A 20,942-nucleotide genomic window follows, 5' to 3' on the forward strand; every position below is an offset into this window, starting at 1 on the left:
GGATCAGCCAGCGGCGGCTTCCCACATTCATATACAGTCTGGAAGCGGAGGGGTGAACTATTAATACAATGTACTTTTTATATACACCACTCCATTGAAACTACAATGAAATGATAGCAGCAATTCTTAAAACAGGTACGGACAGGGATCGAAAACATGATCTTCAGTTTTTGAAAATTATGACATAAAAGTTGGCAACCATGCACTTCTGTTCTATAAATGTACTAACAGGGATTGAACGCATATTCTTCAGATTACAAGAACAAATGATTTTGCACATCTCTGTTTCCTGCTTAGAATTGCAACATTCTGGAAAGTAGTAGTTGGGTCTTTGCAAAAAAACATGGAGAAGCTGGGGATTGAACCCAGGACCTCATACATGCAAAGCATGCGCTCTACCACTGAGCTACATCCCCTATCTTGGAAAGAAAAAAATTTGCTCATTTTTTTAAATGTCACTTTTATTTAACCAGGTAAGCCAGTTAAGGACAAGTTCTCATACACCACTGCGAGCTGGCCAAGATAAAGCAAAGCAGTGCAGCACAAACAACAACACAGAGTTACACATGGAACAAACAAATCCGGGCTTGGGACAAGCAAATGTGACCCAAAAGAGACACTCTGGCGGAGCAACTTAGTTTTTAATTGTATTTTTTTGTTTTTCAGTTTAGTTTTCTTAATTTGGTTTGGTTTTTAACCTTATGGTCCACTTAGGAGTCTATGACAAGTCACAGTAAAACACTAACATTTTTAACCATAACATAAAAATAAAAATAAATAATTCTATACAATCTACATTAACAATCTAAATGGACCAAAAAGAGACAATAGAAAAGACTTTCAATTGCAATGTGAGAAAATGATGGTAACTAGTCTGGCCCTAATTCAGGTTATTTAAAAAATAAAAATATGTAAGCCAGGGCGGGATCAGCCAGCGGCGGCTTCCCACATTCATATACAGTCTGGAAGCGGAGGGGTGAACTATTAATACAATGTACTTTTTATATACACCACTCCATTGAAACTACAATGAAATGATAGCAGCAATTCTTAAAACAGGTACGGACAGGGATCGAAAACATGATCTTCAGTTTTTGAAAATTATGACATAAAAGTTGGCAACCATGCACTTCTGTTCTATAAATGTACTAACAGGGATTGAACACATATTCTTCAGATTACAAGAACAAATGATTTTGCACATCTCTGTTTCCTGCTTAGAATTGCAACATTCTGGAAAGTAGTAGTTGGGTCTTTGCAAAAAAACATGGAGAAGCTGGGGATTGAACCCAGGACCTCATACATGCAAAGCATGCGCTCTACCACTGAGCTACATCCCCTATCTGGGAAAGAAAAAAATTTGCTAATTTTTTTAAATGTCACTTTTATTTAACCAGGTAAGCCAGTTAAGGACAAGTTCTCATACACCACTGCGAGCTGGCCAAGATAAAGCAAAGCAGTGCAGCACAAACAACAACACAGAGTTACACATGGAACAAACAAATCCGGGCTTGGGACAAGCAAATGTGACCCAAAAGAGACACTCTGGCGGAGCAACTTAGTTTTTAATTGTATTTTTTGTTTTTCAGTTTAGTTTTCTTAATTTGGTTTGGTTTTTAACCTTATGGTCCACTTAGGAGTCTATGACAAGTCACAGTAAAACATTAACATTTTTAACCATAACATAAAAATAAAAATAAATAATTCTATACAATCTACATTAACAATCTAAATGGACCAAAAAGAGACAATAGAAAAGACTTTCAATTGCAATGTGAGAAAATGATGGTAACTAGTCTGGCCCTAATTCAGGTTATTTAAATATATTTTTTAATGTAAGCCAGGGCGGGATCAGCCAGCGGCGGCTTCCCACATTCATATACAGTCTGGATGCGGAGGGGTGAACTATTAATACAATGTACTTTTTATATACACCACTCCATTGAAACTACAATGAAATGATAGCAGCAATTCTTAAAACAGGTACGGACAGGGATCGAAAACATGATCTTCAGTTTTTGAAAATTATGACATAAAAGTTGGCAACCATGCACTTCTGTTCTATAAATGTACTAACAGGGATTGAACGCATATTCTTCAGATTACAAGACCAAATGATTTTGCACATCTCTGTTTCCTGCTTAGAATTTCAACATTCTGGAAAGTAGTAGTTGGGTCTTTGCAAAAAAACATGGAGAAGCTGGGGATTGAACCCAGGACCTCATACATGCAAAGCATGCGCTCTACCACTGAGCTACATCCCCTATCTTGGAAAGAAAAAAAATTTGCTAATTTTTTTTAAATGTCACTTTTATTTAACCAGGTAAGCCAGTTAAGGACAAGTTCTCATACACCACTGCGAGCTGGCCAAGATAAAGCAAAGCAGTGCAGCACAAACAACAACACAGAGTTACACATGGAACAAACAAATCCGGGCTTGGGACAAGCAAATGTGACCCAAAAGAGACACTCTGGCGGAGCAACTTAGTTTTTAATTGTATTTTTTTGTTTTTCAGTTTAGTTTTCTTAATTTGGTTTGGTTTTTAACCTTATGGTCCACTTAGGAGTCTATGACAAGTCACAGTAAAACATTAACATTTTTAACCATAACATAAAAATAAAAATAAATAATTCTATACAATCTACATTAACAATCTAAATGGACCAAAAAGAGACAATAGAAAAGACTTTCAATTGCAATGTGAGAAAATGATGGTAACTAGTCTGGCCCTAATTCAGGTTATTTAAAAATAAAAATATGTAAGCCAGGGCGGGATCAGCCAGCGGCGGCTTCCCACATTCATATACAGTCTGGAAGCGGAGGGGTGAACTATTAATACAATGTACTTTTTATATACACCACTCCATTGAAACTACAATGAAATGATAGCAGCAATTCTTAAAACAGGTACGGACAGGGATCGAAAACATGATCTTCAGTTTTTGAAAATTATGACATAAAAGTTGGCAACCATGCACTTCTGTTCTATAAATGTACTAACAGGGATTGAACGCATATTCTTCAGATTACAAGACCAAATGATTTTGCACATCTCTGTTTCCTGCTTAGAATTTCAACATTCTGGAAAGTAGTAGTTGGGTCTTTGCAAAAAAACATGGAGAAGCTGGGGATTGAACCCAGGACCTCATACATGCAAAGCATGCGCTCTACCACTGAGCTACATCCCCTATCTGGAAAGAAAAAAATTTGCTCATTTTTTTAAATGTCACTTTTATTTAACCAGGTAAGCCAGTTAAGGACAAGTTCTCATACACCACTGCGAGCTGGCCAAGATAAAGCAAAGCAGTGCAGCACAAACAACAACACAGAGTTACACATGGAACAAACAAATCCGGGCTTGGGACAAGCAAATGTGACCCAAAAGAGACACTCTGGCGGAGCAACTTAGTTTTTAATTGTATTTTTTTGTTTTTCAGTTTAGTTTTCTTAATTTGGTTTGGTTTTTAACCTTATGGTCCACTTAGGAGTCTATGACAAGTCACAGTAAAACATTAACATTTTTAACCATAACATAAAAATAAAAATAAATAATTCTATACAATCTACATTAACAATCTAAATGGACCAAAAAGAGACAATAGAAAAGACTTTCAATTGCAATGTGAGAAAATGATGGTAACTAGTCTGGCCCTAATTCAGGTTATTTAAAAATAAAATTATGTAAGCCAGGGCGGGATCAGCCAGCGGCGGCTTCCCACATTCATATACAGTCTGGAAGCGGAGGGGTGAACTATTAATACAATGTACTTTTTATATACACCACTCCATTGAAACTACAATGAAATGATAGCAGCAATTCTTAAAACAGGTACGGACAGGGATCGAAAACATGATCTTCAGTTTTTGAAAATTATGACATAAAAGTTGGCAACCATGCACTTCTGTTCTATAAATGTACTAACAGGGATTGAACACATATTCTTCAGATTACAAGAACAAATGATTTTGCACATCTCTGTTTCCTGCTTAGAATTGCAACATTCTGGAAAGTAGTAGTTGGGTCTTTGCAAAAAAACATGGAGAAGCTGGGGATTGAACCCAGGACCTCATACATGCAAAGCATGCGCTCTACCACTGAGCTACATCCCCTATCTGGGAAAGAAAAAAATTTGCTCATTTTTTTAAATGTCACTTTTATTTAACCAGGTAAGCCAGTTAAGGACAAGTTCTCATACACCACTGCGAGCTGGCCAAGATAAAGCAAAGCAGTGCAACACAAACAACAACACAGAGTTACACATGGAACAAACAAATCCGGGCTTGGGACAAGCAAAGTGACCCAAAAGAGACACTCTGGCGGAGCAACTTAGTTTTTAATTGTATTTTTTTGTTTTTCAGTTTAGTTTTCTTAATTTGGTTTGGTTTTTAACCTTATGGTCCACTTAGGAGTCTATGACAAGTCACAGTAAAACATTAACATTTTTAACCATAACATAAAAATAAAAATAAATAATTCTATACAATCTACATTAACAATCTAAATGGACCAAAAAGAGACAATAGAAAAGACTTTCAATTGCAATGTGAGAAAATGATGGTAACTAGTCTGGCCCTAATTCAGGTTATTTAAAAATATAATTATGTAAGCCAGGGCGGGATCAGCCAGCGGCGGCTTCCCACATTCATATACAGTCTGGAAGCGGAGGGGTGAACTATTAATACAATGTACTTTTTATATACACCACTCCATTGAAACTACAATGAAATGATAGCAGCAATTCTTAAAACAGGTACGGACAGGGATCGAAAACATGATCTTCAGTTTTTGAAAATTATGACATAAAAGTTGGCAACCATGCACTTCTGTTCTATAAATGTACTAACAGGGATTGAACGCATATTCTTCAGATTACAAGACCAAATGATTTTGCACATCTCTGTTTCCTGCTTAGAATTTCAACATTCTGGAAAGTAGTAGTTGGGTCTTTGCAAAAAAACATGGAGAAGCTGGGGATTGAACCCAGGACCTCATACATGCAAAGCATGCGCTCTACCACTGAGCTACATCCCCTATCTGGGAAAGAAAAAAATGTTGCTATTTTTTTAAATGTCACTTTTATTTAACCAGGTAAGCCAGTTAAGGACAAGTTCTCATACACCACTGCGAGCTGGCCAAGATAAAGCAAAGCAGTGCAACACAAACAACAACACAGAGTTACACATGGAACAAACAAATCCGGGCTTGGGACAAGCAAAGTGACCCAAAAGAGACACTCTGGCGGAGCAACTTAGTTTTTAATTGTATTTTTTGTTTTTCAGTTTAGTTTTCTTAATTTGGTTTGGTTTTTAACCTTATGGTCCACTTAGGAGTCTACTGACAAGTCACAGTAAAACATTAACATTTTTAACCATAACATAAAAATAAAAATAAATAATTCTATACAATCTACATTAACAATCTAAATGGACCAAAAAGAGACAATAGAAAAGACTTTCAATTGCAATGTGAGAAAATGATGGTAACTAGTCTGGCCCTAATTCAGGTTATTTAAAAATATTAATATATGTAAGCCAGGGCGGGATCAGCCAGCGGCGGCTTCCCACATTCATATACAGTCTGGAAGCGGAGGGGTGAACTATTAATACAATGTACTTTTTATATACACCACTCCATTGAAACTACAATGAAATGATAGCAGCAATTCTTAAAACAGGTACGGACAGGGATCGAAAACATGATCTTCAGTTTTTGAAAATTATGACATAAAAGTTGGCAACCATGCACTTCTGTTCTATAAATGTACTAACAGGGATTGAACGCATATTCTTCAGATTACAAGACCAAATGATTTTGCACATCTCTGTTTCCTGCTTAGAATTTCAACATTCTGGAAAGTAGTAGTTGGGTCTTTGCAAAAAAACATGGAGAAGCTGGGGATTGAACCCAGGACCTCATACATGCAAAGCATGCGCTCTACCACTGAGCTACATCCCCTTTCTGGGAAAGAAAAAAATGTTGCTTATTTTTTTAAATGTCACTTTTATTTAACCAGGTAAGCCAGTTAAGGACAAGTTCTCATACACCACTGCGAGCTGGCCAAGATAAAGCAAAGCAGTGCAACACAAACAACAACACAGAGTTACACATGGAACAAACAAATCCGGGCTTGGGACAAGCAAAGTGACCCAAAAGAGACACTCTGGCGGAGCAACTTAGTTTTTAATTGTATTTTTTTGTTTTTCAGTTTAGTTTTCTTAATTTGGTTTGGTTTTTAACCTTATGGTCCACTTAGGAGTCCTACGACAAGTCACAGTAAAACATTAACATTTTTAACCATAACATAAAAATAAAAATAAATAATTCTATACAATCTACATTAACAATCTAAATGGACCAAAAAGAGACAATAGAAAAGACTTTCAATTGCAATGTGAGAAAATGATGGTAACTAGTCTGGCCCTAATTCAGGTTATTTAATTATTAATTTTTATGTAAGCCAGGGCGGGATCAGCCAGCGGCGGCTTCCCACATTCATATACAGTCTGGAAGCGGAGGGGTGAACTATTAATACAATGTACTTTTTATATACACCACTCCATTGAAACTACAATGAAATGATAGCAGCAATTCTTAAAACAGGTACGGACAGGGATCGAAAACATGATCTTCAGTTTTTGAAAATTATGACATAAAAGTTGGCAACCATGCACTTCTGTTCTATAAATGTACTAACAGGGATTGAACGCATATTCTTCAGATTACAAGACCAAATGATTTTGCACATCTCTGTTTCCTGCTTAGAATTTCAACATTCTGGAAAGTAGAAGTTGGGTCTTTGCAAAAAAACATGGAGAAGCTGGGGATTGAACCCAGGACCTCATACATGCAAAGCATGCGCTCTACCACTGAGCTACATCCCCTATCTGGGAAAGAAAAAAATTTGCTATTTTTTTAAATGTCACTTTTATTTAACCAGGTAAGCCAGTTAAGGACAAGTTCTCATACACCACTGCGAGCTGGCCAAGATAAAGCAAAGCAGTGCAACACAAACAACAACACAGAGTTACACATGGAACAAACAAATCCGGGCTTGGGACAAGCAAAGTGACCCAAAAGAGACACTCTGGCGGAGCAACTTAGTTTTTAATTGTATTTTTTTGTTTTTCAGTTTAGTTTTCTTAATTTGGTTTGGTTTTTAACCTTATGGTCCACTTAGGAGCCTACTGACAAGTCACAGTAAAACATTAACATTTTTAACCATAACATAAAAATAAAAATAAATAATTCTATACAATCTACATTAACAATCTAAATGGACCAAAAAGAGACAATAGAAAAGACTTTCAATTGCAATGTGAGAAAATGATGGTAACTAGTCTGGCCCTAATTCAGGTTATTTAAAAATATAATATATGTAAGCCAGGGCGGGATCAGCCAGCGGCGGCTTCCCACATTCATATACAGTCTGGAAGCGGAGGGGTGAACTATTAATACAATGTACTTTTTATATACACCACTCCATTGAAACTACAATGAAATGATAGCAGCAATTCTTAAAACAGGTACGGACAGGGATCGAAAACATGATCTTCAGTTTTTGAAAATTATGACATAAAAGTTGGCAACCATGCACTTCTGTTCTATAAATGTACTAACAGGGATTGAACGCATATTCTTCAGATTACAAGACCAAATGATTTTGCACATCTCTGTTTCCTGCTTAGAATTTCAACATTCTGGAAAGTAGTAGTTGGGTCTTTGCAAAAAAACATGGAGAAGCTGGGGATTGAACCCAGGACCTCATACATGCAAAGCATGCGCTCTACCACTGAGCTACATCCCCTTTCTGGAAAGAAAAAAATGTTGCTTATTTTTTTAAATGTCACTTTTATTTAACCAGGTAAGCCAGTTAAGGACAAGTTCTCATACACCACTGCGAGCTGGCCAAGATAAAGCAAAGCAGTGCAACACAAACAACAACACAGAGTTACACATGGAACAAACAAATCCGGGCTTGGGACCAAGCAAAAGTGACCCAAAAGAGACACTCTGGCGGAGCAACTTAGTTTTTAATTGTATTTTTTTGTTTTTCAGTTTAGTTTTCTTAATTTGGTTTGGTTTTTAACCTTATGGTCCACTTAGGAGCCTACGACAAGTCACAGTAAAACATTAACATTTTTAACCATAACATAAAAATAAAAATAAATAATTCTATACAATCTACATTAACAATCTAAATGGACCAAAAAGAGACAATAGAAAAACTTTCAATTGCAATGTGAGAAAATGATGGTAACTAGTCTGGCCCTAATTCAGGTTAATTTTAATTTAATTTTATGTAAGCCAGGGCGGGATCAGCCAGCGGCAGCTTCCCACATTCATATACAGTCTGGAAGCGGAGGGGTGAACTATTAATACAATGTACTTTTTATATACACCACTCCATTGAAACTACAATGAAATGATAGCAGCAATTCTTAAAACAGGTACGGACAGGGATCGAAAACATGAACTTCAGTTTTTGAAAATTATGACATAAAAGTTGGCAACCATGCACTTCTGTTCTATAATGTACTAACAGGGATTGAACGCATATTCTTCAGATTACAAGACCAAATGATTTTGCACATCTCTGTTTCCTGCTTAGAATTTCAACATTCTGGAAAGTAGAAGTTGGGTCTTTGCAAAAAAACATGGAGAAGCTGGGGATTGAACCCAGGACCTCATACATGCAAAGCATGCGCTCTACCACTGAGCTACATCCCCTTTCTGGGAAAGAAAAAAATGTTGCTTATTTTTTTAAATGTCACTTTTATTTAACCAGGTAAGCCAGTTAAGGACAAGTTCTCATACACCACTGCGACCTGGCCAAGATAAAGCAAAGCAGTGCAACACAAACAACAACAGAGAGTTACTCATGGAACAAACAAATCCGGGCTTGGGACCAACAAAAGTGACCCAAAAGAGACACTCTGGCGGAGCAACTTAGTTTTTAATTGTATTTTTTTGTTTTTCAGTTTAGTTTTCTTAATTTGGTTTGGTTTTTAACCTTATGGTCCACTTAGGAGCCTACGACAAGTCACAGTAAAACATTAACATTTTTAACCATAACATAAAAATAAAAATAAATAATTCTATACAATCTACATTAACAATCTAAATGGACCAAAAAGAGACAATAGAAAAAACTTTCAATTGCAATGTGAGAAAATGATGGTAACTAGTCTGGCCCTAATTCAGGTTAATTTTAATTTTAATTTTATGTAAGCCAGGGCGGGATCAGCCAGCGGCAGCTTCCCACATTCATATACAGTCTGGAAGCGGAGGGGTGAACTATTAATACAATGTACTTTTTATATACACCACTCCATTGAAACTACAATGAAATGATAGCAGCAATTCTTAAAACAGGTACGGACAGGGATCGAAAACATGAACTTCAGTTTTTGAAAATTATGACATAAAAGGTGGCAACAATGCACTTCTGTTCTATATATGTACTAACAGGGATTGAACGCATATTCTTCAGATTACAAGACCAAATGATTTTGCACATCTCTGTTTCCTGCTTAGAATTTCAACATTCTGGAAAGTAGAAGTTGGGTCTTTGCAAAAAAACATGGAGAAGCTGGGGATTGAACCCAGGACCTCATACATGCAAAGCATGCGCTCTACCACTGAGCTACATCCCCTTTCTGGGAAAGAAAAAAATGTTGCTTATTTTTTAAATGTCACTTTTATTTAACCAGGTAAGCCAGTTAAGGACAAGTTCTCATACACCACTGCGACCTGGCCAAGATAAAGCAAAGCAGTGCAACACAAACAACAACACAGAGTTACACATGGAACAAACAAATCCGGGCTTGGGACCAACAAAAGTGACCCAAAAGAGACACTCTGGCGGAGCAACTTAGTTTTTAATTGTATTTTTTTGTTTTTCAGTTTAGTTTTCTTAATTTGGTTTGGTTTTTAACCTTATGGTCCACTTAGGAGCCTACGACAAGTCACAGTAAAACATTAACATTTTTAACCATAACATAAAAATAAAAATAAATAATTCTATACAATCTACATTAACAATCTAAATGGACCAAAAAGAGACAATAGAAAAAACGTTCAATTGCAATGTGAGAAAATGATGGTAACTAGTCTGGCCCTAATTCAGGTTAATTTTAATTTTAATTTTATGTAAGCCAGGGCGGGATCAGCCAGCGGCAGCTTCCCACATTCATATACAGTCTGGAAGCGGAGGGGTGAACTATTAATACAATGTACTTTTTATATACACCACTCCATTGAAACTACAATGAAATGATAGCAGCAATTCTTAAAACAGGTACGGACAGGGATCGAAAACATGAACTTCAGTTTTTGAAAATTATGACATAAAAGGTGGCAACAATGCACTTCTGTTCTATATATGTACTAACAGGGATTGAACGCATATTCTTCAGATTACAAGACCAAATGATTTTGCACATTTCTGTTTACTGCTTAGAATTTCAACATTATGGAAAGTAGAAGTTGGGTCTTTGCAAAAAACATGGAGAAGCTGGGGATTGAACCCAGGACCTCATACATGCAAAGCATGCGCTCTACCACTGAGCTACATCCCCTTTCTGGGAAAGAAAAAAATGTTGCTTATTTTTTTAAATGTCACTTTTATTTAACCAGGTAAGCCAGTTAAGGACAAGTTCTCATACACCACTGTGACCTGGCCAAGATAAAGCAAAGCAGTGCAACACAAACAACAACAGAGAGTTACTCATGGAACAAACAAATCCGGGCTTGGGACCAACAAAAGTGACCCAAAAGAGACACTCTGGCGGAGCAACTTAGTTTTTAATTGTATTTTTTTGTTTTTCAGTTTAGTTTTCTTAATTTGGTTTGGTTTTTAACCTTATGGTCCACTTAGGAGCCTACGACAAGTCACAGTAAAACATTAACATTTTTAACCATAACATAAAAATAAAAATAAATAATTCTATACAATCTACATTAACAATCTAAATGGACCAAAAAGAGACAATAGAAAAAACTTTCAATTGCAATGTGAGAAAATGATGGTAACTAGTCTGGCCCTAATTCAGGTTAATTTTAATTTTAATTTTATGTAAGCCAGGGCGGGATCAGCCAGCGGCAGCTTCCCACATTCATATACAGTCTGGAAGCGGAGGGGTGAACTATTAATACAATGTACTTTTTATATACACCACTCCATTGAAACTACAATGAAATGATAGCAGCAATTCTTAAAACAGGTACGGACAGGGATCGAAAACATGAACTTCAGTTTTTGAAAATTATGACATAAAAGGTGGCAACAATGCACTTCTGTTCTATATATGTACTAACAGGGATTGAACGCATATTCTTCAGATTACAAGACCAAATGATTTTGCACATTTCTGTTTACTGCTTAGAATTTCAACATTATGGAAAGTAGAAGTTGGGTCTTTGCAAAGAAACATGGAGAAGCTGGGGATTGAACCCAGGACCTCATACATGCAAAGCATGCACTCTACCACTGAGCTACATCCCCTTTCTGGGAAAGAAAAAAATGTTGCTTATTTTTTTAAATGTCAATTTTATTTAACCAGGTAATCCAGTTAAGGACAAGTTCTCATACACCACTGTGACCTGGCCAAGATAAAGCAAAGCAGTGCAACACAAACAACAACAGAGAGTTACTCATGGAACAAACAAATCCGGGCTTGGGACCAACAAAAGTGACCCAAAAGAGACACTCTGGCGGAGCAACTTAGTTTTTAATTGTATTTTTTTGTTTTTCAGTTTAGTTTTCTTAATTTGGTTTGGTTTTTAACCTTATGGTCCACTTAGGAGCCTACGACAAGTCACAGTAAAACATTAACATTTTTAACCATAACATAAAAATAAAAATAAATAATTCTATACAATCTACATTAACAATCTAAATGGACCAAAAAGAGACAATAGAAAAAACGTTCAATTGCAATGTGAGAAAATGATGGTAACTAGTCTGGCCCTAATTCAGGTTAATTTTAATTTTAATTTTATGTAAGCCAGGGCGGGATCAGCCAGCGGCAGCTTCCCACATTCATATACAGTCTGGAAGCGGAGGGGTGAACTATTAATACAATGTACTTTTTATATACACCACTCCATTGAAACTACAATGAAATGATAGCAGCAATTCTTAAAACAGGTACGGACAGGGATCGAAAACATGAACTTCAGTTTTTGAAAATTATGACATAAAAGGTGGCAACAATGCACTTCTGTTCTATATATGTACTAACAGGGATTGAACGCATATTCTTCAGATTACAAGACCAAATGATTTTGCACATTTCTGTTTACTGCTTAGAATTTCAACATTATGGAAAGTAGAAGTTGGGTCTTTGCAAAAAAACATGGAGAAGCTGGGGATTGAACCCAGGACCTCATACATGCAAAGCATGCACTCTACCACTGAGCTACATTCCCTTTCTGGGAAGTAAAAAATGTTGCTTATTTTTTTAAATGTCACTTTTATTTCACCAGGTAAGCCAGTTAAGGACAAGTTCTCATACACCACTGCGACCTGGCCAAGATAAAGCAAAGCAGTGCAACACAAACAACAACACAGAGTTACACATGGAACAAACAAATCCGGTCTTGGGACCAACAAAAGTGACCCAAAAGAGACACTCTGGCGGAGCAACTTAGTTTTTAATTGTATTTTTTTGTTTTTCAGTTTAGTTTTCTTAATTTGGTTTGTTTTTTAACCTTATGGTCTACTTAGGAGCCTACGACAAGTCACAGTAAAACATTAACATTTTTAACCATAACATAAAAATAATAATAAATAATTCTATACAATCTACATTAACAATCTAAATGGACCAAAAACAGACAATAGAAAAGACTTTCAATTGCAATGTGAGAAAATGATGGTAACTAGTCTGGCCCTAATTCAGGTTAATTTTTGTATTTTTTTATGTAAGCCAGGGCGAACGCATATTCTTCAGATTACAAGACCAAATGATTTTGCACATCTCTGTTTCCTGCTTAGAATTTAAACATTCTGGAAAGTAGAAGTTGGGTCTTTGCAAAAAAAGATGGAGAAGCTGGGGATTGAACCCAGGACCTCATACATGCAAAGCATGCGCTCTACCACTGAGCTACATCCCCTTTCTAGGAAAAAAAATTTTGCCTATTTTTTTAAATGTCACTTTTATTTCACCAGGTAAGCCAGTTAAGGACAAGTTCTCATACACCACTGCGACCTGGCCAAGATAAAGCAAAGCAGTGCAACACAAACAACAACACAGAGTTACACATGGAACAAACAAATCCGGGCTTGGGACCAACAAAAGTGACCCAAAAGAGACACTCTGGAGGAGCAACTTAGTTTTTAATTGTATTTTTTTGTTTTTCAGTTTAGTTGTCTTAATTTGGTTTGGTTTTTAACCTTATGGTCTACTTAGGAGCCTACGACAAGTCAAAGTAAAACATTAACATTTTTAACCATAACATAAAAATAATAATAAATAATTCTATACAATCTACATTAACAATCTAAATGGACCAAAAAAGACCATAGAAAAAACTTTCAATTGCAATGTGAGAAAATGATGGTAACTAGTCTGTCACTAATTCAGGTTAATTTTTGTATTTTTTTTATGTAAGCCAGGGCGAAGGCATATTCTTCAGATTACAAGACCAAATGATTTTGCACATCTCTGTTTCCTGCTTAGATTTTCAACATTCTGGAAAGTAGAAGTTGGGTCTTTGCAAAAAAACATGGAGAAGCTGGGGATTGAACCAAGGACCTCATACATGCAAAGCATGCACTCTACCACTGAGCTACATTCCCTTTCTGGGAAGTTAAAAAATGTTGCTTATTTTTTTAAATGTCACTTTTATTTCACCAGGTAAGCCAGTTAAGGACAAGTTCTCATACACCACTGCGACCTGGCCAAGATAAAGCAAAGCAGTGCAACACAAACAACAACACAGAGTTACACATGGAACAAACAAATCCGGTCTTGGGACCAACAAAAGTGACCCAAAAGAGACACTCTGGCGGAGCAACTTAGTTTTTAATTGTATTTTTTTGTTTTTCAGTTTAGTTTTCTTAATTTGGTTTGTTTTTTAACCTTATGGTCTACTTAGGAGCCTACGACAAGTCACAGTAAAACATTAACATTTTTAACCATAACATAAAAATAATAATAAATAATTCTATACAATCTACATTAACAATCTAAATGGACCAAAAAGAGACAATAGAAAAGACTTTCAATTGCAATGTGAGAAAATGATGGTAACTAGTCTGGCCCTAATTCAGGTTAATTTTTGTATTTTTTTATGTAAGCCAGGGCGAACGCATATTCTTCAGATTACAAGACCAAATGATTTTGCACATCTCTGTTTCCTGCTTAGAATTTAAACATTCTGGAAAGTAGAAGTTGGGTCTTTGCAAAAAAAGATGGAGAAGCTGGGGATTGAACCCAGGACCTCATACATGCAAAGCATGCGCTCTACCACTGAGCTACATCCCCTTTCTAGGAAAAAAAAATGTTGCCTATTTTTTTAAATGTCACTTTTATTTCACCAGGTAAGCCAGTTAAGGACAAGTTCTCATACACCACTGCGACCTGGCCAAGATAAAGCAAAGCAGTGCAACACAAACAACAACACAGAGTTACACATGGAACAAACAAATCCGGGCTTGGGACCAACAAAAGTGACCCAAAAGAGACACTCTGGCGGAGCAACTTAGTTTTTAATTGTATTTTTTTGTTTTTCAGTTTAGTTGTCTTAATTTGGTTTGGTTTTTAACCTTATGGTCTACTTAGGAGCCTACGACAAGTCACAGTAAAACATTAACATTTTTAACCATAACATAAAAATAATAATAAATAATTCTATACAATCTACATTAACAATCTAAATGGACCAAAAAGAGACAATAGAAAAGACTTTCAATTGCAATGTGAGAAAATGATGGTAACTAGTCTGGCCCTAATTCAGGTTAATTTTTGTATTTTTTTATGTAAGCCAGGGCGAACGCATATTCTTCAGATTACAAGACCAAATGATTTTGCACATCTCTGTTTCCTGCTTAGAATTTAAACATTCTGGAAAGTAGAAGTTGGGTCTTTGCAAAAAAAGATGGAGAAGCTGGGGATTGAACCCAGGACCTCATACATGCAAAGCATGCACTCTACCACTGAGCTACATCCCCTTTCTGGGAAGTAAAAAAATGTTGCTTATTTTTTTAAATGTCACTTTTATTTCACCAGGTAAGCCAGTTAAGGACAAGTTCTCATACACCACTGCGACCTGGCCAAGATAAAGCAAAGCAGTGCAACACAAACAACAACACAGAGTTACACATGGAACAAACAAATCCGGTCTTGGGACCAACAAAAGTGACCCAAAAGAGACACTCTGGCGGAGCAACTTAGTTTTTAATTGTATTTTTTTGTTTTTCAGTTTAGTTTTCTTAATTTGGTTTGGTTTTTAACCTTATGGTCTACTTAGGAGCCTACGACAAGTCACAGTAAAACATTAACATTTTTAACCATAACATAAAATAATAATAAATAATTCTATACAATCTACATTAACAATCTAAATGGACCAAAAAGAGACCATAGAAAAAACTTTCAATTGCAATGTGAGAAAATGATGGTAACTAGTCTGGCCCTAATTCAGGTTAATTTTTGTATTTTTTTTATGTAAGCCAGGGCGAACGCATATTCTTCAGATTACAAGACCAAATGATTTTGCACATCTCTGTTTCCTGCTTAGAATTTCAACATTCTGGAAAGTAGAAGTTGGGTCTTTGCAAAAAAACATGGAGAAGCTGGGGATTGAACCCAGGACCTCATACATGCAAAGCATGCACTCTACCACTGAGCTACATCCCCTTTCTGGGAAGTAAAAAATGTTGCTTATTTTTTTAAATGTCACTTTTATTTAACCAGGTAAGCCAGTTAAGGACAAGTTCTCATACACCACTGCGACCTGGCCAAGATAAAGCAAAGCAGTGCAACACAAACAACAACACAGAGTTACACATGGAACAAACAAATCCGGTCTTGGGACCAACAAAAGTGACCCAAAAGAGACACTCTGGCGGAGCAACTTAGTTTTTAATTGTATTTTTTTGTTTTTCAGTTTAGTTTTCTTAATTTGGTTTGGTTTTTAACCTTATGGTCTACTTAGGAGCCTACGACAAGTCACAGTAAAACATTAACATTTTTAACCATAACATAAAAATAATAATAAATAATTCTATACAATCTACATTAACAATCTAAATGGACCAAAAAGAGACCATAGAAAAACTTTCAATTGCAATGTGAGAAAATGATGGTAACTAGTCTGGCCCTAATTCAGGTTAATTTTTGTATTTTTTTATGTAAGCCAGGGCGAACGCATATTCTTCAGATTACAAGACCAAATGATTTTGCACATCTCTGTTTCCTGCTTAGAATTTCAACATTCTGGAAAGTAGAAGTTGGGTCTTTGCAAAAAAAGATGGAGAAGCTGGGGATTGAACCCAGGACCTCATACATGCAAAGCATGCGCTCTACCACTGAGCTACATCCCCTTTCTAGGAAAAAAAATGTTGCCTATTTTTTTAAATGTCACTTTTATTTCACCAGGTAAGCCAGTTAAGGACAAGTTCTCATACACCACTGCGACCTGGCCAAGATAAAGCAAAGCAGTGCAACACAAACAACAACACAGAGTTACACATGGAACAAACAAATCCGGGCTTGGGACCAACAAAAGTGACCCAAAAGAGACACTCTGGCGGAGCAACTTAGTTTTTAATTGTATTTTTTTGTTTTTCAGTTTAGTTGTCTTAATTTGGTTTGGTTTTTAACCTTATGGTCTACTTAGGAGCCTACGACAAGTCACAGTAAAACATTAACATTTTTAACCATAACATAAAATAATAATAAATAATTCTATACAATCTACATTAACAATCTAAATGGACCAAAAAGAGACCATAGAAAAAACTTTCAATTGCAATGTGAGAAAATGATGGTAACTAGTCTGGCCCTAATTCAGGTTAATTTTTGTATTTTTTTATGTAAGCCAGGGCGAAGGCATATTCTTCAGATTACAAGACCAAATGATTTTGCACATCTCTGTTTCCTGCTTAGAATTTCAACATTCTGGAAAGTAGAAGTTGGGTCTTTGCAAAAAAACATGGAGAAGCTGGGGATTGAACCCAGGACCTCATACATGCAAAGCATGCACTCTACCACTGAGCTACATCCCCTTTCTGGGAAGTAAAAAATGTTGCTTATTTTTTTAAATGTCACTTTTATTTCACCAGGTAAGCCAGTTAAGGACAAGTTCTCATACACCACTGCGACCTGGCCAAGATAAAGCAAAGCAGTGCAACACAAACAACAACACAGAGTTACACATGGAACAAACAAATCCGGGCTTGGGACCAACAAAAGTGACCCAAAAGAGACACTCTGGCGGAGCAACTTAGTTTTTAATTGTATTTTTTTGTTTTTCAGTTTAGTTGTCTTAATTTGGTTTGGTTTTTAACCTTATGGTCTACTTAGGAGCCTACGACAAGTCACAGTAAAACATTAACATTTTTAACCATAACATAAAAATAATAATAAATAATTCTATACAATCTACATTAACAATCTAAATGGACCAAAAAGAGACCATAGAAAAAACTTTCAATTGCAATGTGAGAAAATGATGGTAACTAGTCTGTCACTAATTCAGGTTAATTTTTGTATTTTTTTTATGTAAGCCAGGGCGAAGGCATATTCTTCAGATTACAAGACCAAATGATTTTGCACATCTCTGTTTCCTGCTTAGATTTCAACATTCTGGAAAGTAGAAGTTGGGTCTTTGCAAAAAAACATGGAGAAGCTGGGGATTGAACCCAGGACCTCATACATGCAAAGCATGCACTCTACCACTGAGCTACATCCCCTTTCTGGGAAGTAAAAAATGTTGCTTATTTTTTTAAATGTCACTTTTATTTAACCAGGTAAGCCAGTTAAGGACAAGTTCTCATACACCACTGCGACCTGGCCAAGATAAAGCAAAGCAGTGCAACACAAACAACAACACAGAGTTACACATGGAACAAACAAATCCGGTCTTGGGACCAACAAAAGTGACCCAAAAGAGACACTCTGGCGGAGCAACTTAGTTTTTAATTGTATTTTTTTGTTTTTCAGTTTAGTTTTCTTAATTTGGTTTGGTTTTTAACCTTATGGTCTACTTAGGAGCCTACGACAAGTCACAGTAAAACATTAACATTTTTAACCATAACATAAAAATAATAATAAATAATTCTATACAATCTACATTAACAATCTAAATGGACCAAAAAGAGACCATAGAAAAGACTTTCAATTGCAATGTGAGAAAATGATGGTAACTAGTCTGGCCCTAATTCAGGTTAATTTTTGTATTTTTTTATGTAAGCCAGGGCGAACGCATATTCTTCAGATTACAAGACCAAATGATTTTGCACATCTCTGTTTCCTGCTTAGAATTTCAACATTCTGGAAAGTAGAAGTTGGGTCTTTGCAAAAAAACATGGAGAAGCTGGGGATTGAACCCAGGACCTCATACATGCAAAGCATGCGCTCTACCACTGAGCTACATCCCCTTTCTGGGAATAAAAAATGTTGCTTATTTTTTTAAATGTCACTTTTATTTAACCAGGTAAGCCAGTTAAGGACAAGTTCTCATACACCACTGCGACCTGGCCAAGATAAAGCAAAGCAGTGCAACACAAACAACAACACAGAGTTACACATGGAACAAACAAATCCGGTCTTGGGACCAACAAAAGTGACCCAAAAGAGACACTCTGGCGGAGCAACTTAGTTTTTAATTGTATTTTTTTGTTTTTCAGTTTAGTTTTCTTAATTTGGTTTGGTTTTTAACCTTATGGTCTACTTAGGAGCCTACGACAAGTCACAGTAAAACATTAACATTTTTAACCATAACATAAAAATAATAATAAATAATTCTATACAATCTACATTAACAATCTAAATGGACCAAAAAGAGACCATAGAAAAAACTTTCAATTGCAATGTGAGAAAATGATGGTAACTAGTCTGGCCCTAATTCAGGTTAATTTTTGTATTTTTTTTATGTAAGCCAGGGCGAAGGCATATTCTTCAGATTACAAGACCAAATGATTTTGCACATCTCTGTTTCCTGCTTAGAATTTCAACATTCTGGAAAGTAGAAGTTGGGTCTTTGCAAAAAAACATGGAGAAGCTGGGGATTGAACCCAGGACCTCATACATGCAAAGCATGCACTCTACCACTGAGCTACATCCCCTTTCTGGGAAGTAAAAAAATGTTGCTTATTTTTTTAAATGTCACTTTTATTTAACCAGGTAAGCCAGTTAAGGACAAGTTCTCATACACCACTGCGACCTGGCCAAGATAAAGCAAAGCAGTGCAACACAAACAACAACACAGAGTTACACATGGAACAAACAAATCCGGTCTTGGGACCAACAAAAGTGACCCAAAAGAGACACTCTGGCGGAGCAACTTAGTTTTTAATTGTATTTTTTTGTTTTTCAGTTTAGTTTTCTTAATTTGGTTTGGTTTTTAACCTTATGGTCTACTTAGGAGCCTACGACAAGTCACAGTAAAACATTAACATTTTTAACCATAACATAAAAATAATAATAAATAATTCTATACAATCTACATTAACAATCTAAATGGACCAAAAAGAGACCATAGAAAAAACTTTCAATTGCAATGTGAGAAAATGATGGTAACTAGTCTGGCCCTAATTCAGGTTAATTTTTGTATTTTTTTATGTAAGCCAGGGCGAAGGCATATTCTTCAGATTACAAGACCAAATGATTTTGCACATCTCTGTTTCCTGCTTAGAATTTCAACATTCTGGAAAGTAGAAGTTGGGTCTTTGCAAAAAAACATGGAGAAGCTGGGGATTGAACCCAGGACCTCATACATGCAAAGCATGCACTCTACCACTGAGCTACATCCCCTTTCTGGGAAGTAAAAAATGTTGCTTATTTTTTTAAATGTCACTTTTATTTAACCAGGTAAGCCAGTTAAGGACAAGTTCTCATACACCACTGCGACCTGGCCAAGATAAAGCAAAGCAGTGCAACACAAACAACAACACAGAGTTACACATGGAACAAACAAATCCGGTCTTGGGACCAACAAAAGTGACCCAAAAGAGACACTCTGGCGGAGCAACTTAGTTTTTAATTGTATTTTTTTGTTTTTCAGTTTAGTTTTCTTAATTTGGTTTGGTTTTTAACCTTATGGTCTACTTAGGAGCCTACGACAAGTCACAGTAAAACATTAACATTTTTAACCATAACATAAAATAATAATAAATAATTCTATACAATCTACATTAACAATCTAAATGGACCAAAAAGAGACCATAGAAAAAACTTTCAATTGCAATGTGAGAAAATGATGGTAACTAGTCTGGCCCTAATTCAGGTTAATTTTTGTATTTTTTTATGTAAGCCAGGGCGAACGCATATTCTTCAGATTACAAGACCAAATGATTTTGCACATCTCTGTTTCCTGCTTAGAATTTCAACATTCTGGAAAGTAGAAGTTGGGTCTTTGCAAAAAAACATGGAGAAGCTGGGGATTGAACCCAGGACCTCATACATGCAAAGCATGCGCTCTACCACTGAGCTACATCCCCTTTCTAGGAATAAAAAATGTTGCCTATTTTTTTAAATGTCACTTTTATTTCACCAGGTAAGCCAGTTAAGGACAAGTTCTCATACACCACTGCGACCTGGCCAAGATAAAGCAAAGCAGTGCAACACAAACAACAACACAGAGTTACACATGGAACAAACAAATCCGGGCTTGGGACCAACAAAAGTGACCCAAAAGAGACACTCTGGCGGAGCAACTTAGTTTTTAATTGTATTTTTTTGTTTTTCAGTTTAGTTTTCTTAATTTGGTTTG

The 20,942-nt window shown here is 36.1% G+C and overlaps 26 non-coding genes across 26 annotated transcripts; all 26 read right to left on the bottom strand.

Moving 5' to 3' along the window:
- Window positions 1–344: 344 nt before the first annotated feature.
- On the bottom strand, window positions 345–416 carry trnaa-ugc (transfer RNA alanine (anticodon UGC)). The gene has a single exon. It is a non-coding gene; the product is annotated as a tRNA-Ala (tRNA).
- Window positions 417–1,268: 852 nt separating this feature from the next.
- On the bottom strand, window positions 1,269–1,340 carry trnaa-ugc (transfer RNA alanine (anticodon UGC)). The gene has a single exon. It is a non-coding gene; the product is annotated as a tRNA-Ala (tRNA).
- An 852-nt stretch (window positions 1,341–2,192) lies between these two features.
- Window positions 2,193–2,264, bottom strand: trnaa-ugc (transfer RNA alanine (anticodon UGC)). The gene has a single exon. It is a non-coding gene; the product is annotated as a tRNA-Ala (tRNA).
- An 853-nt stretch (window positions 2,265–3,117) lies between these two features.
- Window positions 3,118–3,189, bottom strand: trnaa-ugc (transfer RNA alanine (anticodon UGC)). The gene has a single exon. It is a non-coding gene; the product is annotated as a tRNA-Ala (tRNA).
- An 850-nt stretch (window positions 3,190–4,039) lies between these two features.
- trnaa-ugc (transfer RNA alanine (anticodon UGC)) lies at window positions 4,040–4,111 on the bottom strand. The gene has a single exon. It is a non-coding gene; the product is annotated as a tRNA-Ala (tRNA).
- An 850-nt stretch (window positions 4,112–4,961) lies between these two features.
- On the bottom strand, window positions 4,962–5,033 carry trnaa-ugc (transfer RNA alanine (anticodon UGC)). The gene has a single exon. It is a non-coding gene; the product is annotated as a tRNA-Ala (tRNA).
- An 852-nt stretch (window positions 5,034–5,885) lies between these two features.
- On the bottom strand, window positions 5,886–5,957 carry trnaa-ugc (transfer RNA alanine (anticodon UGC)). Its single transcript has one exon. It is a non-coding gene; the product is annotated as a tRNA-Ala (tRNA).
- Window positions 5,958–6,811: 854 nt separating this feature from the next.
- On the bottom strand, window positions 6,812–6,883 carry trnaa-ugc (transfer RNA alanine (anticodon UGC)). Its single transcript has one exon. It is a non-coding gene; the product is annotated as a tRNA-Ala (tRNA).
- An 851-nt stretch (window positions 6,884–7,734) lies between these two features.
- Window positions 7,735–7,806, bottom strand: trnaa-ugc (transfer RNA alanine (anticodon UGC)). The gene has a single exon. It is a non-coding gene; the product is annotated as a tRNA-Ala (tRNA).
- An 851-nt stretch (window positions 7,807–8,657) lies between these two features.
- Window positions 8,658–8,729, bottom strand: trnaa-ugc (transfer RNA alanine (anticodon UGC)). Its single transcript has one exon. It is a non-coding gene; the product is annotated as a tRNA-Ala (tRNA).
- Window positions 8,730–9,583: 854 nt separating this feature from the next.
- On the bottom strand, window positions 9,584–9,655 carry trnaa-ugc (transfer RNA alanine (anticodon UGC)). The gene has a single exon. It is a non-coding gene; the product is annotated as a tRNA-Ala (tRNA).
- Window positions 9,656–10,507: 852 nt separating this feature from the next.
- Window positions 10,508–10,579, bottom strand: trnaa-ugc (transfer RNA alanine (anticodon UGC)). The gene has a single exon. It is a non-coding gene; the product is annotated as a tRNA-Ala (tRNA).
- Window positions 10,580–11,433: 854 nt separating this feature from the next.
- Window positions 11,434–11,505, bottom strand: trnaa-ugc (transfer RNA alanine (anticodon UGC)). Its single transcript has one exon. It is a non-coding gene; the product is annotated as a tRNA-Ala (tRNA).
- Window positions 11,506–12,359: 854 nt separating this feature from the next.
- trnaa-ugc (transfer RNA alanine (anticodon UGC)) lies at window positions 12,360–12,431 on the bottom strand. Its single transcript has one exon. It is a non-coding gene; the product is annotated as a tRNA-Ala (tRNA).
- A 615-nt stretch (window positions 12,432–13,046) lies between these two features.
- Window positions 13,047–13,118, bottom strand: trnaa-ugc (transfer RNA alanine (anticodon UGC)). The gene has a single exon. It is a non-coding gene; the product is annotated as a tRNA-Ala (tRNA).
- Window positions 13,119–13,731: 613 nt separating this feature from the next.
- Window positions 13,732–13,803, bottom strand: trnaa-ugc (transfer RNA alanine (anticodon UGC)). Its single transcript has one exon. It is a non-coding gene; the product is annotated as a tRNA-Ala (tRNA).
- A 616-nt stretch (window positions 13,804–14,419) lies between these two features.
- Window positions 14,420–14,491, bottom strand: trnaa-ugc (transfer RNA alanine (anticodon UGC)). The gene has a single exon. It is a non-coding gene; the product is annotated as a tRNA-Ala (tRNA).
- Window positions 14,492–15,105: 614 nt separating this feature from the next.
- Window positions 15,106–15,177, bottom strand: trnaa-ugc (transfer RNA alanine (anticodon UGC)). Its single transcript has one exon. It is a non-coding gene; the product is annotated as a tRNA-Ala (tRNA).
- Window positions 15,178–15,793: 616 nt separating this feature from the next.
- Window positions 15,794–15,865, bottom strand: trnaa-ugc (transfer RNA alanine (anticodon UGC)). The gene has a single exon. It is a non-coding gene; the product is annotated as a tRNA-Ala (tRNA).
- Window positions 15,866–16,479: 614 nt separating this feature from the next.
- trnaa-ugc (transfer RNA alanine (anticodon UGC)) lies at window positions 16,480–16,551 on the bottom strand. The gene has a single exon. It is a non-coding gene; the product is annotated as a tRNA-Ala (tRNA).
- A 612-nt stretch (window positions 16,552–17,163) lies between these two features.
- trnaa-ugc (transfer RNA alanine (anticodon UGC)) lies at window positions 17,164–17,235 on the bottom strand. The gene has a single exon. It is a non-coding gene; the product is annotated as a tRNA-Ala (tRNA).
- A 615-nt stretch (window positions 17,236–17,850) lies between these two features.
- trnaa-ugc (transfer RNA alanine (anticodon UGC)) lies at window positions 17,851–17,922 on the bottom strand. Its single transcript has one exon. It is a non-coding gene; the product is annotated as a tRNA-Ala (tRNA).
- A 615-nt stretch (window positions 17,923–18,537) lies between these two features.
- On the bottom strand, window positions 18,538–18,609 carry trnaa-ugc (transfer RNA alanine (anticodon UGC)). The gene has a single exon. It is a non-coding gene; the product is annotated as a tRNA-Ala (tRNA).
- Window positions 18,610–19,224: 615 nt separating this feature from the next.
- trnaa-ugc (transfer RNA alanine (anticodon UGC)) lies at window positions 19,225–19,296 on the bottom strand. Its single transcript has one exon. It is a non-coding gene; the product is annotated as a tRNA-Ala (tRNA).
- A 616-nt stretch (window positions 19,297–19,912) lies between these two features.
- trnaa-ugc (transfer RNA alanine (anticodon UGC)) lies at window positions 19,913–19,984 on the bottom strand. The gene has a single exon. It is a non-coding gene; the product is annotated as a tRNA-Ala (tRNA).
- Window positions 19,985–20,598: 614 nt separating this feature from the next.
- trnaa-ugc (transfer RNA alanine (anticodon UGC)) lies at window positions 20,599–20,670 on the bottom strand. The gene has a single exon. It is a non-coding gene; the product is annotated as a tRNA-Ala (tRNA).
- Between the last annotated feature and the right edge of the window lie 272 nt (window positions 20,671–20,942).

The sequence above is a fragment of the Oncorhynchus kisutch genome, linkage group LG19, assembly GCF_002021735.2.
Source record: "Oncorhynchus kisutch isolate 150728-3 linkage group LG19, Okis_V2, whole genome shotgun sequence".
Taxonomy (NCBI): Eukaryota; Metazoa; Chordata; class Actinopteri; order Salmoniformes; family Salmonidae; genus Oncorhynchus; species Oncorhynchus kisutch.